This window comes from Rhinatrema bivittatum, chromosome 8 (assembly GCF_901001135.1).
Source record: "Rhinatrema bivittatum chromosome 8, aRhiBiv1.1, whole genome shotgun sequence".
Classification (NCBI taxonomy): domain Eukaryota; kingdom Metazoa; phylum Chordata; class Amphibia; order Gymnophiona; family Rhinatrematidae; genus Rhinatrema; species Rhinatrema bivittatum.
In genome coordinates this window covers 28,350,715-28,364,951 of record NC_042622.1, presented here as the reverse complement: position 1 = coordinate 28,364,951, position 14,237 = coordinate 28,350,715, and the positions used below count along the sequence as shown (strand labels likewise).

At 40.2% G+C, this 14,237-nt stretch overlaps 1 protein-coding gene across 5 annotated transcripts in view; it reads right to left on the bottom strand.

Moving 5' to 3' along the window:
• ADNP (activity dependent neuroprotector homeobox) overlaps positions 1–10,518 on the bottom strand; it is a 64,701-nt gene extending 54,183 nt beyond the window's left edge. Inside the window, exon 1 of one of the 5 annotated variants that reach the window (XM_029611695.1) lies at positions 10,493–10,518. The gene's annotated coding sequence lies outside the window, so the exon portion shown is untranslated. Of the gene's footprint in view, positions 1–9,478; positions 10,419–10,492 lie in introns of those variants that run through there. The other 4 variants (XM_029611694.1, XM_029611698.1, XM_029611697.1 and 1 more) reach the window with 4 other exon arrangements.
• Positions 10,519–14,237: the final 3,719 nt, after the last annotated feature.

Here is a 14,237-nt window from a genome sequence, read left to right as displayed (position 1 = left end):
CTCAATCGGTCTCCTCTCCTTCAATCGGGCAGGTTAGTGGCAACCCCTTCTCTCCACAATGACAGGCCCCTTAGCTAGCAGTATTTAACCAATGTAAAGTCTCAACATTTGAAAAGCCGTGAAGAGAAATTTAGTTTTATTTCTCTTTACCTCATACTGAAAATTTTGACCGGGTCCTTGATACTTACAGCTTATCTGCAATGGGAAATATTAAAAGTGTTTCAAGAGCAACTTACCAAATTAAGGATAGATGGCAGTTTTAAATATACTTTAGTAACATGCCACTGGATCCATTCTGGTGCTAATATCAGTAGTCTCAGACAATGATATTTCAATTTTGTTACCATTTTGACAGCCTACCTGTATGAGTTAAGATTTGTAAGTTTGCCTTACATAAAATACAACAGAACATCTGACATCACCATCATGAATTCTTGCCAAGATAAAGTGACTGTGTTCTTCGAAGCAAGCTCAATTTTCACAATAAAAGATTTTATATGTTAATAATAATGTGCTGTGGTCAGTGAGGTGTGTATGTATTTGGTGGGAGGACACAACAGTGTGTCATGGGAGGGAAAAGGTTGAGAAACACTGATCTAAAGAACAGACTTGCCCCCAACTGTAGCAGCACACAATGGACCCATCTACAGTGTAAGGGATCCTATCTTTTTCATACAGAAAGACAGGTGACAAGACATGCCAGACTTAGAAAAGATGGTAGGAAGAGCTACCAGGAGCTGTCCTCATCCTAGTGTAGGTCCCAGAGGACCAAAGGCAGAAATGTAAGTAGAGGTCATGAAGCTGAGATGCTGACTGCCATTCTGTTTCTCTCAGGTAATGAGCATGTGATGACTGTATGTTTATACCATCATCACCACAAAGTGGATGGTGCACTTCTAGCATTTAAATGTTTGTGCTACCTAGACACAGCTGTGTCCATTCGTTTACACATGTATTTATTTATTTAATGCTTTTTTATACCGACATTAATGATGTAGGTCATATATCGGTTTACAGGAAACAAAGTATCATAAACAACCAGAAGGATCAAAAAAAAGTTGCAGTAAAACAGGGATATGTAACTGGGAAGAAGGAAATGCAGAGGGAGACAGTTAACTCATGTCACAGTTGTCTCCAAGTATACTGACATGCATACCTATTCAGATCAATGAAAGCAGGTGGTGTGCAGGACATCCTAACAAGGCCTGATTTATCTTCAAGGTGCTCCTGGGTATGGAAAGGGACGGGAGAAGGAGGCAGAGACGCAGTACACATAGGTCACCCTATCCAAGTGTGCTGCAAAGAAAAGGCATTTCCAACATAGCCAATGACACAGTTCTTGAAAATAGTCCAATGATTAAAACTCTTTCCTATTATCTACAGTTTTGTCTAGAAACTATCTAGAATCCAGTCATCTTTACTAACGCCATCAACACCACACTAACTGAACATAAACTTTTCAGATCCTGGATGCAGGTTAGGCCTGGCTAGTGTTTGGAAGGAAGACCACTTGGGAAGACCAGATGCTGTGTTGTAGCAGGCTATGGCAAACACGTTTTTTTTATTTTCTTTTTAAGACAAACTGCTTAGTTTATTTATACTGCAAATATAGAACTTTCTCCTGAAAAAAGGAAAAGAACAACTAGAACCACTGGCAAATTAAGGGCTGGAGTTCAGAACAGAGCAAAAAAAGGGCAAAATCCTTTGTTAAATTTGTTTGCACTATTTTGAAATTTTACATATTTCCCCCCAAGGTTTTAGCTTCTTTTAACTTTTAGAAGGGAAAGATTCCACAGAAAATACTGCAAACAAATTAGATAAAAGAGCCAAAGATTAAGAAAAACTCCCACAGTGCTTTCTGCACAAGGATTTTGCTTGCTCAAGATTATCTGGGAAAGCAGGAAACTAAAGCTTGAGGCCTATGTGCAATTTCAAAATAGTACATATGGAGAGACTTAAAAATTGGTTGCCCTATTTTAACCTATCAGAAGCATGACCCCCATAAAAAGTATGAACTGCAGTCTTCACTACAAAAAGGTTTAAAAAAAAAAAAAGGAAACAATTTTAATGATAGGCTACAAATTACGTAATAGGGTTACAATTTCATAAATAAGATTATCGAGTAAAACATTAATACCTGAAATTTGGAACTAAGAGCTGACATATAGAATTTGCATTTAACTGTTATATCTGAAGATTGGAGAGTGGATACTATATTGCCAATCTTTAAAAAGGGATCCCCGAGTGATCTGGGAAACTACAGACCGGAAAACCTGCTGTCAGTGCAGGGAAACATTATAGAAACTATTTCTAAAGAACCAAATTGGTTTAATGGGACACAGCCAACATGGATTCACCCAAGGAAAGTTTGCCTCACTAATCTCCTATATTGAACAGTATGAAAGGCCTTACTGAATATCATACTTGACCACATGCAGGACTTTCCCAAAGCAAATATCTTGGTAAGTTAGTCTATGAAAGTTCCAAGATTAGGTTGAATCCAAGCTGTACTGGACTCTAATCTACTGGATTCAAGATATTCCACAAACCTTTCCAATAGGATTCCATTAATTTTCTGTATTACCAACTTCTTCCCACTTTTCTGAAAAGGACTGTATATGAATTTAATTACTCCCCTGTAAGAATGCACATCTTTGGCAAGTGACTGAATAGGGCTGCAGAAATGCAGCAAGCACTTCTGGAAGATCTCTTAATATCTTATGACAGTGCTCCCCAAACTTTTACCAAAATGACCTATTTTAACACTTGAAAATTCACAATTCACATCACTCCAAATGACAACCAAACGAGATAAACTTCCCTTTCTCTCCCCCCCCCCCCCATTCCAGGCACAGATTTCTACTTTCCCCTCCCCCAAAGCAGGGAAGCAATGGCGACATCAGGAATCCCTATGGGATCAGTGTGCGGGTTAACTCACAGACCCATACCCTCTACAGATTTCCATGCTAACAGGAAGTCTGGGCAGGAGGAGGGGGATGGGGCTATTGCACACAAAATTTATTAGCATAAAGAGAAACATCTGAGGTATTGCAGAGATACGGTTAAACTTTAAGTGCCAATATTAAGCACAGGCCAGATAAAGTTATGTGCACAAGTCTGATCGGAAAAAACAGCTATCCTAAAAAGTAATCCTAATAAAAAGTTATCAGCAAAACATTACCCAGGAATATTCAGCATAAGCAATATTCAGCATAAGACATAAAACAGGCATACCCAGAATAGAATTCTTCTCCCTCTCCCCCTGGTATCCCCCCCCCCTTTTGCACCATTGTTTCATAGTATATTAGGCTGATCCTTTCTACTCCTTTCTAGCCACATTGTCCCTTCCTCCCATATTAGCAATACCTTGTATTATATTATTACCCTGTATTATATTTGTGTTTGTTGTATCATATTTTTACCTTGTATCATATTTCTATGTTAAACCATTCTTACTCCTTCCATCCACTTTTCTCCTCCTCCTCATATATGCATTACCTTATACTATATCATTACCATTGTATTATATTTCAATATGTATTTCTAAAAAAGTATGATTCTCTTTTAAAAATGTAAACCGTTGTGATGGCATGTCTGAACGAACGTATAGAAAAATTGATAAATAAATATGTGCATAAGTTCAGATGACATTTTGAATAAAGTTATATGCGTGACTTTATCTGGCTGATTTTCTTCTAAAAATTTTGTACCTTTAACTGACGCGTAAGCCCTTCTGAAATCATAAGTTGCTCATTCCTCCTGCTTTTGTTTACTTTCCCCAAATTAAAGGTTTGTTACCCCTACAATGGCTTTGCCACATGGTTCATATTCTAGCAGTCCCCATGGGAGGTAACCCAAACTCAGTGAATGGATCAAGTGAAACCAAGCCACTCCCCCACCCACAGACATCCACTGCCTCCTGCCTTCAGACCTCCACTCTGAACTGTGACTGGCAGCAGGCCCTGTGAGCCTACGTACACTTGAGGCCGTGCCCACTCCCTCCTGCACGAGCTTCCCCATAGATCAGAAACTGTGTGGACTGAGTCACAGGCCCCAGCTGACTGATGTCACTACTGTTTCCCCACTTCAGTAAATGGGGGGGGGGGGGGGGGGGGGGGGGAGAGCCATAAAGATCTGCTGGTTTGTTTTGGTTATGATCTTAGCTCTTGGTCCTAGGTCACCTTTCTATCTTACTATTTTCTGTTATATTTTTCCATGATTTAAGAATTTTGAAAAGATATACATTTCTGGACCTTGTTCCAGCTGTACCAGTGCTTCACATTCGTCAGCATTAAGCAGTAATTTACTTAAATTTATCATATTCAGTGTACCCAATTTTCCTTAACTCATGACCAAGGCCTGAAAATCCCCCTACCACCACAATCCCCGTAAGCTTTTTGCCCAGGCAATGCATCCTTATTTGTTACTGCCCCCAATCCTACAACAGCATATGCTTTTCTGTTTGCATTTTTTCTGAACTTTACATTATTGATACATTTTGGCAAGGGTAGAAATATTAAGAAAACAGGCACCAGACAAAAATATTCAGCAGCCAGGAAAAATGTTCTTGCTTTTTTTTTTTTATTTGGCTTTTTCGTCTTTGTTTCATTTTTTTCTTTTCTGAATTTTAGGCACCTAGGTAACCTGTCTCCTAGGATTTTTCTACACTGCATTTTGGGACTGAGGAAAGAGCACATTACAAGCAAGATGTTGGGGGAGGGGACAACAGACACCAATGGAAGAGATGGCAACTAGAAAAAAGGGCATAGGAAAGACTGGAAAACTAGAAGGGATGATGGAGGGCAAAAGGGACTATGGTGGAAAAAAAAAAAAGAAGAGACTTCAGTGGAAGAAACATGAGTCTGGTGATGGTAGAGTAGACAAGAAAGGAAAAACAGAAGGTGGGAAAAGATGTTAAATGGAGAAAAATACAAAAAAATAAAATTAACCAAGCACAGAAAGAAATAGTATACCTTTGAATGGAAAAGTGTTGGAAGACCTTACATTTATAAAATGGCTTTTTGTGTTATTTAATTTAAAACTATATGAAAAATGTTCATTAGAATACTAAGATGTCAGAATTTTGCAACCCTTGCCACAGAATTTATCCATGAGCTGCAGCCTTGATAATAACAGAAATGGCTAAGAAAAACAAAACCACCCCACCCCCAAAAACACTTTTTAAAGATGAAAATCCTTAGGAATTAAAAACTGAACAACATAAGGATTTTAATGCCAACCTTAAGTATAGCATCTACAAATAAACCTGCTAGTACTCCTGCTTTAAAATTCCCCCAAACACAATTCTTGTTGGGATGGTAAACTACTGTGTTGATAAAACTTTGGTGTGACCATTAGAAGAGCAAACTGGTATAAGAAAGAAGTTACAGCTGTCAAAAGTATTTCTCTAAACATATGCCCCTTGGGCAGGTAAATGGAAGTTACACCCTTTCTGAAACAAGTTTGCCTGTTATAGCCTACTTTAGTTTTTCAAAAGATCCTTCTCCCAAAAGATTCCAGATACTGAAAACATTTATATTTTTGAATGATATATTTTATCTACATAATTCATACAGAATGGTATGTCTCTTTATGCAACATAACCAAGTTCAGCTGTCACCTTTACCTGTCAACACCTCCCTCCTGCTCATTACATATATTTAATGTTTAATATAGGGCCTAAGGTTTTTCTCCCATTAAATCTCTATAGGAAAAAAACTTAAGGAAAAAGAAGAGATTTTCCCATTTTGTGTCTGCGATAATGGTTTGAATATCTAGCCTGTACTACTATAGAATCAATGCATTGCAAATTATTAATCTGTATAATCAAATGTAAAAAGTGAAGAGCCAAGAGAAAGATGTAATTAATCAATGTCTGACCTTTGGAAACAACTTACATAGTAGCATATTTTAGTTTTTAACTAGTAGGAAATTTGCAATGAGAAAATTATGTAATTTTGGCTATCCTCAATCATAATACAGAATATACATTTTGGCATTTCAAGACAAAAGATTATTTTGCAAATTATTCCTATGCTCAGCACTATGGAATTGCCTCATGACATTAACAACATGGACTGTTTATTGAACTAACTACTTGTTGCAAAGGACACACATACTAGAATTTTGTATTTTCTGGATTACTGACTGATTACTGGCAAGTATGTAAAAAAATAGTAATCAGAAGTATGGTTTTCCAGGCTGAAAAATAATTAGAGATACTTGAATTACTGACCTTAGAACATCAAGCTGGATGAAATATTGGCCTACCCAAAGTCTCTCTAAATACCCACAGTTCCTTTTTTAAATATGGTGGAGTTTACTACATTCACTTCTAGTCAAATGTTTGCATCTATCATTGACTGACTCCAGCTTCCCTATATCTAATGTAATTACACTTAAATTAACACTTTTGTGAATTCAGTGTAGGATCTTTAAAAAGTAGAAATTACTATAAAATTATTTCTGTATTTTCTAGGTAGCAAAATGATAGGGGGAAGGTTGCATAAAGAGTGAAGAGCCCCCTTGGTGGTACTGAGAATAGCCTCTCCCTCTGAGGAACAAAAAGGTTCTTTTACCCATAGTTTCACAATAAAAGGGGAACATACTACAACTAAACCACTTGGATCTATGCACAAACTTCTGGTGCTCCCAACTGTGTATGGATCACCCTTCACAAACTAGCTAAATATGCCCAATATTTTTAATTCATTGGAAAAGCAGAGGTTACAAATAATTCATCTGTAAACAAGTGCCTATTTTTTTTTAATAAGTGTTCTGACACCAACCAAAAACGACTCGCAAGCTATTTATTAATGCCTTGCTGATTATCTAAATATATTTGATTTATTCAATTGAATACATAAACTTTAATTCAAATAGCAAAAAAGTGTACACTTTTGAACCAATGGTTTTCCTCCTGCTCCTCAAGTTCAAATCAGGACCATTGGTGCTATAAGCCAGATTCTTCCTCTATTTTACATCCTCTCCCAACTTACAGTTCAGTCATTGCAATGACTGTCCTCTGCCAGAGGCTTCGCACCAAGGCTCCTTCTTGAACCCTGCCCTAAATAGTCATTAAGTGTTGCCACCTTCTTCTCCCAGTAGGCTATGGGTGCTGCCTTTGTAGTACCCCTCCTCCCCCAGGAAGCAGAAGACCTTAGCCAAACCCAAGTCCACACTGGCCTAAGATGTACATTTTTAAGTATATGCAGTACTTAATAGCAACTAAAAAGTCCAAGAAAATCTAGGTCAATGAATCACCATCAACTGGTACAATACATAGTTGCAAGGATACTACTATGATTTGCAGGTCCCATAACATTCCGTGGATCAACAATCTAAATATGTATGTGTTTTTAAGATCACATATGCTTCTATTTCAAATATGAAGGAACTAAAACTCTTCATTACTGAAAACTATTTTACTATCTTCTATACTATATTCTTGGAGCTACAAAGGTTAAGGACTATGATGCCACCCAAACAAGAAAACCTTTGTGATATACTTAAAAGGCAAAAAAAAAAAAAAAAGACAACAAAACATTGAGAAATAAACTAAGTAAAATATTTTGGGTCATTCAAAAGAGATTTTTCCATCATTTTGCATCTATGGAGGGAAAAAACTATTTAATAAGGTTCTTCATGTTGAATGTTATATATTTGTATATACAGAATGGGAGAAAATTTTAGATAAATCAAGTTGTCTGGTTTTCCCATTTAAAAGTCATGCATAGGATTTGAATAAAGTAAAACAAAAAGCAAGAAAAGATAAGGAGCCACAATTATAAACAAACTGTCCAAGAAACCGTGGCACTGGCCCTAGTGGCAATACTGAATTCAAGTTTTTTTTGCAATGTATATAATCAATGCAAGATAAAATACATTCTAAAAGACACCTATGTAGTTTTGCAAAAGCAGGTGCCACTATCTTTTTAATGAAAGTTTATACCCAGTTACAACATTGTCATTAAAAGTAGCTAACATGTTGATCCACCAAAAGCTCCCATATACATGGTTTGTTTCATCAGGCCCAGTCATTTGTAAAAAAAAAAACAAAACAAAAAAATAAAACAAACAAACCCAAAACCATTTCACATTGTTGACTTCAGGATAATTTCAGAAGAAAGCATGCTTACTGCCAGTTAGCGTTGGCCTAGTGAAGCTTAATTGAGCATTTGCTCAGAGACTATCCTTGCATTAGACTTGCACAGGTAAATCACTCTTTTAATGAGTAAAAATAAGGAATATTTCTAATACACTGATTCCTACCCTTGCATAGTACTGCTGTGAGCACAGCTGTGTAGCAAACTGCGATAGGCCTATTTTTCTAGGTCTGTAGAAGGCGCTATTTGGCAGCTCCTTTTTAATGCTTCTGGGGCCCTTCCCCCACTCTGCAGCCTTACCCAACGTACAAAATGCGCCCCCTACTGATCCAAAAGAGTATATTCCACAGGACTTGGCAGCGGTGCATTTTGGGTGGGGGCTTGCTGGTATTTTATAGCATGCTCAAACTAGAACAAAAAGATTAAAAATACATATGCAAGAAATAAAATCATGTTTTCAAGATGCACCTCATACATTTACTGTACAGTATAAGCATAAAACTCCAGTTACTGGAAAAGGATTTGACTATTGCAAATACAGAACGATTTTTTCCTATCCTTGCTTTGTCTGCTAGCGCGTTGAATCACGTGCTCCTCTAGGGAGATGGCTATATTTTCGTTCTGCGTGATTATATACACCCGCCTATTAACGAAACTCCCGGCGATGTTTATATTCTGCTTGGGAAGGGCTATAAACGATCACACCTTTTCCAGCAAAATGTGCTATCAAGCTACCACAATACATTAACCTTAGTAATATTTGCTATCCGCACTGTCATTATGATAACCCTATTGGCATCTCTGAAGACCAACTCTGCAATAACCAATGTTCACGGCCGGCATTTTTTAAATGGGTGGGGGGATGCCTACAAACTCACTTCAACAGAAAAATACATGTTTTTTACTTTTCTAACATGCTTCACATAAGGAAAAACTCTCTAATTAGGTATAACTCCCATCAAAACATCCGATTTCCTACTAAGAAAGAAAAAAAATAATCAAGATCGTTATTCGGTCCCAGTCTGCACCGACAACTCATCATGCCGGTGAATCTTCCTTGGGATTGCAGCCTGGATGCAAGCAAGGGCCCAGAGGAAGAAAGCCGGTAGCCATGCAAAATACAAAAAGGGGACAAGCCGCCGCTCCGGTTTCCAGTTACCCTTTTTGCCTAAAACAGCTGTTTTTATTTATTTATTTTCTTAGAAACACCCGACACTCGAACAATCCCACCACTGCAGTTTAGATTAAAATTAAGATTTAAAACCCACTCACATGCCTACTTGTGTTAAAAGGCAGGGGGATGCAAATGCACAAACTAAAAAAAAACAAAAACCAAACAAACCCCTATTGGGTAACGGTGGCCCAAAACCTACCTGTCTTTGGTCACTGTGATCTAGCGTGGAAAGCTTTTTCCCGGGTCACACTGCAGCAACAGCCGCTGAACGAGGGAAGAGGGTAGGCGGCAGGAGGGAGCCGCGGATCGGGCTCCCCTGCCCAAGAGGTCGGTCTCCACCGGAGGAGGAGGATAGTAACGCGGGCTCTTCCCGTGATCGGGGGGGGGGGGAAGGGGGAGGGGAGACGCAGGGGGCTTCGGCCGGATGGCGGCGGCTGCGTAGTCGTCCGTCGCGCGCGCGGTCTTAGCCCCGTCTGCGAGTGTCTGGAGGGCCGGCGCGAGACTCCCGCCGGAGGAGGAGGAAGGAAGAAAATGAGGGAGGAAGAAAGGGGGAGGGGGGGCCGAGGAAGAAGAGTATTAAAAAAAACAAAAAACCCCAGCGCGAGATACCCCCTGAAATGGGAGCGGAGACAAAGGGCGGCCTCTCTCGACCCTCACCCTCCCTCCTCCTCACCGAGGGACCAAAGCGCCGCCGCCGCCGCCGCCGCTACTGCTTCTCACCATCGGCGGCGGGAGTGAGGGGGGGGGGAAAGGAACGAAAAATAAAAAAAAAATAAAAATATATAGAACCGAAAGAGGGAGCTCGCCGAAGTTTGAGGAGACGCGAAAGGGGAGGGGAAGGGGGGGAAGGGGAAAAACAAAAAAAAAAAAAAAAAATAAGCGCCGAGTGTGCCGCTCAGAGCCGGCGAGAGAAGAGGGCGGTCCGTTTCACCTCATCCAGCCAGTTCACGCCGGGTGACGGTTCGCCGCGGACGAATTAATTTTTTATTTTTTTACTTCACAAACTTACTTTAAAAAATTTTTAAAAAAATGTTCGCTCTTTCTCTCTCTCTCTCTCAAGACAATACACTCGGATCAGAACCTGCCCTGGTTAAAATGGCGTCCGAGAAAGATCGGATGTGACGTAAGCACCTCATTAGCATAAAGGGACTCATTGTCCGACAGAGAGCAGAGTTGAGTAGAAGGGTGCGGTGGAGCTCCCTTCTATTCCCACCTGATATTTCTCCTGGGGTGCCCTCGGCCCCGGGGAAGGCAGAGAAAGGCTACGGGAGAGGGGGTTGGCCGGGGAAGCTGGATTATACCATGCCACTGGGTGTGTTCTCACGAGATTTGCGGCTGCTGCGAACATGGGATTTGGGAAGGACCCGCTAGGAGGCGCCTCGGTCTAGCAGTGTCTCTGCAGCACTGCGCATTCGCTGCTGATGGAGCTGGCGCCTTCCTCTGGCCAGCAGGCGGATGTATACTGGGCCTCAGCACTGCTAGGCAATCACAGTCAGGTGGCTCTGTGCTATTACTGCGCCCTGCAGTGCCTGGACTAGATTTAGAGGGGGCAGGCTCACGTGGGTACTCCCTGCAAGCTCCAGGCGTACAATAGCCATGTGTGAACAGCGGGGTGGGGTGGGTGAGCATGAGCTCTTGAAATTTGTTTGACTGTGGTTTGAGGGCAGATTCCTCTGGTTGGTTTTTTTTGTCACTGATCTGCCTGCACGTGGATCTGGAGTTAAAAGAGTGAGCAGTGCACTTCAAGACCCATGTGGTGTGAGCCACAAGCAATTCAGTTCTTCTGTGAAGATCATGGATGGTGTCTTCCATCTTGATTTTATCACTCCAGACCTTATGATACTTTGGTCATATTTACTTTTCAACTTTACAGTTTTAATAGTTATACTTACAAGCTCTCTGTTGGGGAATGGGTTAACAATAAATGTAGATGCATTTTTTTTTCCCTGTGAAGTTGCCAGATGCTAAGTTAGTTCTTCGCTTGAAACCATGGGGGAGCTGTTCTGTTACACAGGTTCTGTACAGTAAGATGACTTTCACTGTTAGTTTGTGTGCCACAGGAGTGTGCAGATTGTTTAAGTTTAGGCTGGAGTGGCACCTGCTGAGGTAAAGTATCTTTCCTTGGGGTGGGGCTGGGGGAGAGAGAGAGTGGTTGGGGAATGAGATATACAGCTTTCAAGTATTTAACATTTTGGTGGACTCCAGATCTTTCAGCCAGTAGATTCAGGATTTAGATGTAGCAGTCTGATGTTGGATTTGAGTCTCCAGCATGCACTGGGCTTCTACATGAATTCTTGAAAATTTCCAACATAGCCTTGGCCAATGAAGTGATGGTGCTGCATGTGTGAGGGGGCAGTAGGGGCTGACTAGGAAATGTAACAATGGTATACCAATTTTAGAAATGGTAACAACTGGGATTCTGAGGAAATAGATGGGGGCATTATATATCTCCCCCCCCCCCCCCTTTGGGGATGTTTGCTCTCTCTGTACATGCCCGCCACCCATAACCACAAGTAATCCAAAACTGTTGTGCAACACACTATATGGACTTTCCCTTGGCTTGTCACCCATTTTAATGTGGTCCAATCTAGAGTGGAGCTAGTCATTAGTAAGATAGGAAGTGTTGCATGTTTGGCACATGAAAGCAGTAAAAGCTAACATTCTGTCTTCAGCGTAGATAACTCCGAAGACTAGAAACATTTAAAAATATTTCTGCCTAGGAAGTCTTAAAATTTTATTTTTAAATCAGAAACACAAAGTTTTTCCTCTCTTTCCATAGATAGCTCCAATCCAAAGAAGAAATGTCTATGTTGTAAAATTTGCTCTGGAATGAGCAATGAACTATCATATGGGGACAGAAGATGGACTTGGTGTTCAAAGGCATAGTTTAAAAAAAAAAAACACAATCGAATTTAAATCCCCTTACTCTACCTCTTCATTCAAGTGACATTACAGAGTAGAAATAACATCCCATTCTTCATAGTACCATAGTCCCCAGGTGTGATGTAATAAACATCATTAGGATGGTATTGGAAAATAAAAAAGCTAAGGGCTTAAGGAAAAGGTTGTTCTTAAAAACAATATTTTATCAGTAAGATGAATATGGAGAATTCTAGACAAAGTAAACTCCTTGTTGTCATTCTACTTTTTTTTTGGGGGGGGGGGGGGGGGGGGAGGGATGACAGGAAGAATTTGGTTATGGTGATGTTAGTGTTTGTTTGTTTTTTTCCTTTAGTTTTAGAGCTTAATCAATTTGTATTTAACTTGCCTTGTTTTCATAAATCCTTAACCTAAACAGCAAATGACACAACGTAGCAACTAGTGACATATAATTTAGGCTGAAGGCATAGCATGGGTGATTTATTGACCTGGGGGGGGGGGGGGGGGGGGCTGCACACGTGTTCACTAAGTCCTGAGAGATGACTCAGGGCTGCTCATCCTTCCATCTCTGGAAAAAGGACCCTATTTCCAGAAGTTTTTCTTCCAATCTGTGCCTGGAGCGAAGCTTTTCAAAATAAAGACAAACCCTTTCATTCTTCCTCTGCATGATTTGCAAAACAATTATCAAGTGAGGCTTGTGCGCTCTTTATTTACACTGAAAGTTTCCTAGGGAGTTATCGTCCCTTAATATAGCCAGGCAGAACATCACGATTTGGCTTGCAACTCTGTTTACATTTGATATCAGAATGATTATTTGTTCATTATCTACATATGTCATTTTTATGTTAATAGATATGTAGTTAAGAACAGAAGATACAAGGAGAAACAAATGCATATATTAGTGATAGCACAGCTATTCTATTGGATCCATTTTTAATCAGTGTTGCTGTTTAGGTGGTATTTTTAGAAAGCTTTCTGAAAATGGCCTTTGTAGAAACACATAACACAATTTTATTGCAAATCTTGCACCACTTTACAAGATCAGTTTATCTTGACAAGTAATTACTAACTTGAGATTGTATTTTATTCTTTCTCCAATCTGTTTATAGCTTGTGATTTCCATCACAGGAGGCAATATATTTAGTTTACAATATTGCTCAGTCCTGTTACAGTTTTTAAGCAGGTGGAGTGTAAAAGCAAAGCTAAAGAAAGCATCCTGATATATAAATCTATACAAAAGAAAAACGGGAGTGATTTGGCAGCATACAAGATTGCTGAGCTTCCAGGGTTCAACATGAAATCTCTTTTCCCTTGCCTACATTAGAGCTGAAAACCAGCACTACTCTTACAGTGACACCTAGTGGTCAGTCAAAGACCTTCCCTGAAAGTAACTTCTAGTAAGCTGCATCCTTTGTGTCACATAATTACTATTATTATTTATTAAATTTGATATAGTGCTGATCAATAGATGCATCATCAAAGTGGTGTACAATAGTGTGACCATATAGGTGCAAGTCAAGGGGAAAAAGTTCAGCCAGGGAAAAAGTTCAGCCAGTCCTGGTTTGATGCTAATGTGTGCATGGAGGTCTAGGGTTTTTGGGTTTTTTTTTGTAATTTAGTAAATCAGAATTACAAGTCCAAGCATTCAAGGGTGCAAAGCTAGGACTGGCTCAGATTATCCCCTGTATGACCTTACCCATCATGTCACTGCAGTATGGGGGCAGTAGGGCTGGAAGGGGAGCGAGAGGAAAGAGAGGCATTCTTTTGGGAGTTGTGCATGCTGCTGAATGAGGAGAGCTGATTGAGCAAGGAGTGAGAGTGACCTTGTAAAAGAGGTTTGCCATTGCACTCCTATCCCTCACTCAGGAGCTCTCTCCCTAAAGTCATGACTCGGCAGCTTCCAGCTCACTTCAGAAGCAGGGCTAGGATCTGGTGCCATGGGCCTTCATTTGCAACTACCCTGGGTTTCTTCCCCGTATTTTTCTCTCTCCCTCACCCAATTTACTTTAGTCATTGCGGTGACGGGTTCTCTGTCACGTGCAATGCATCAGGGCTCCTCCCAGAATCCTGCATCAATT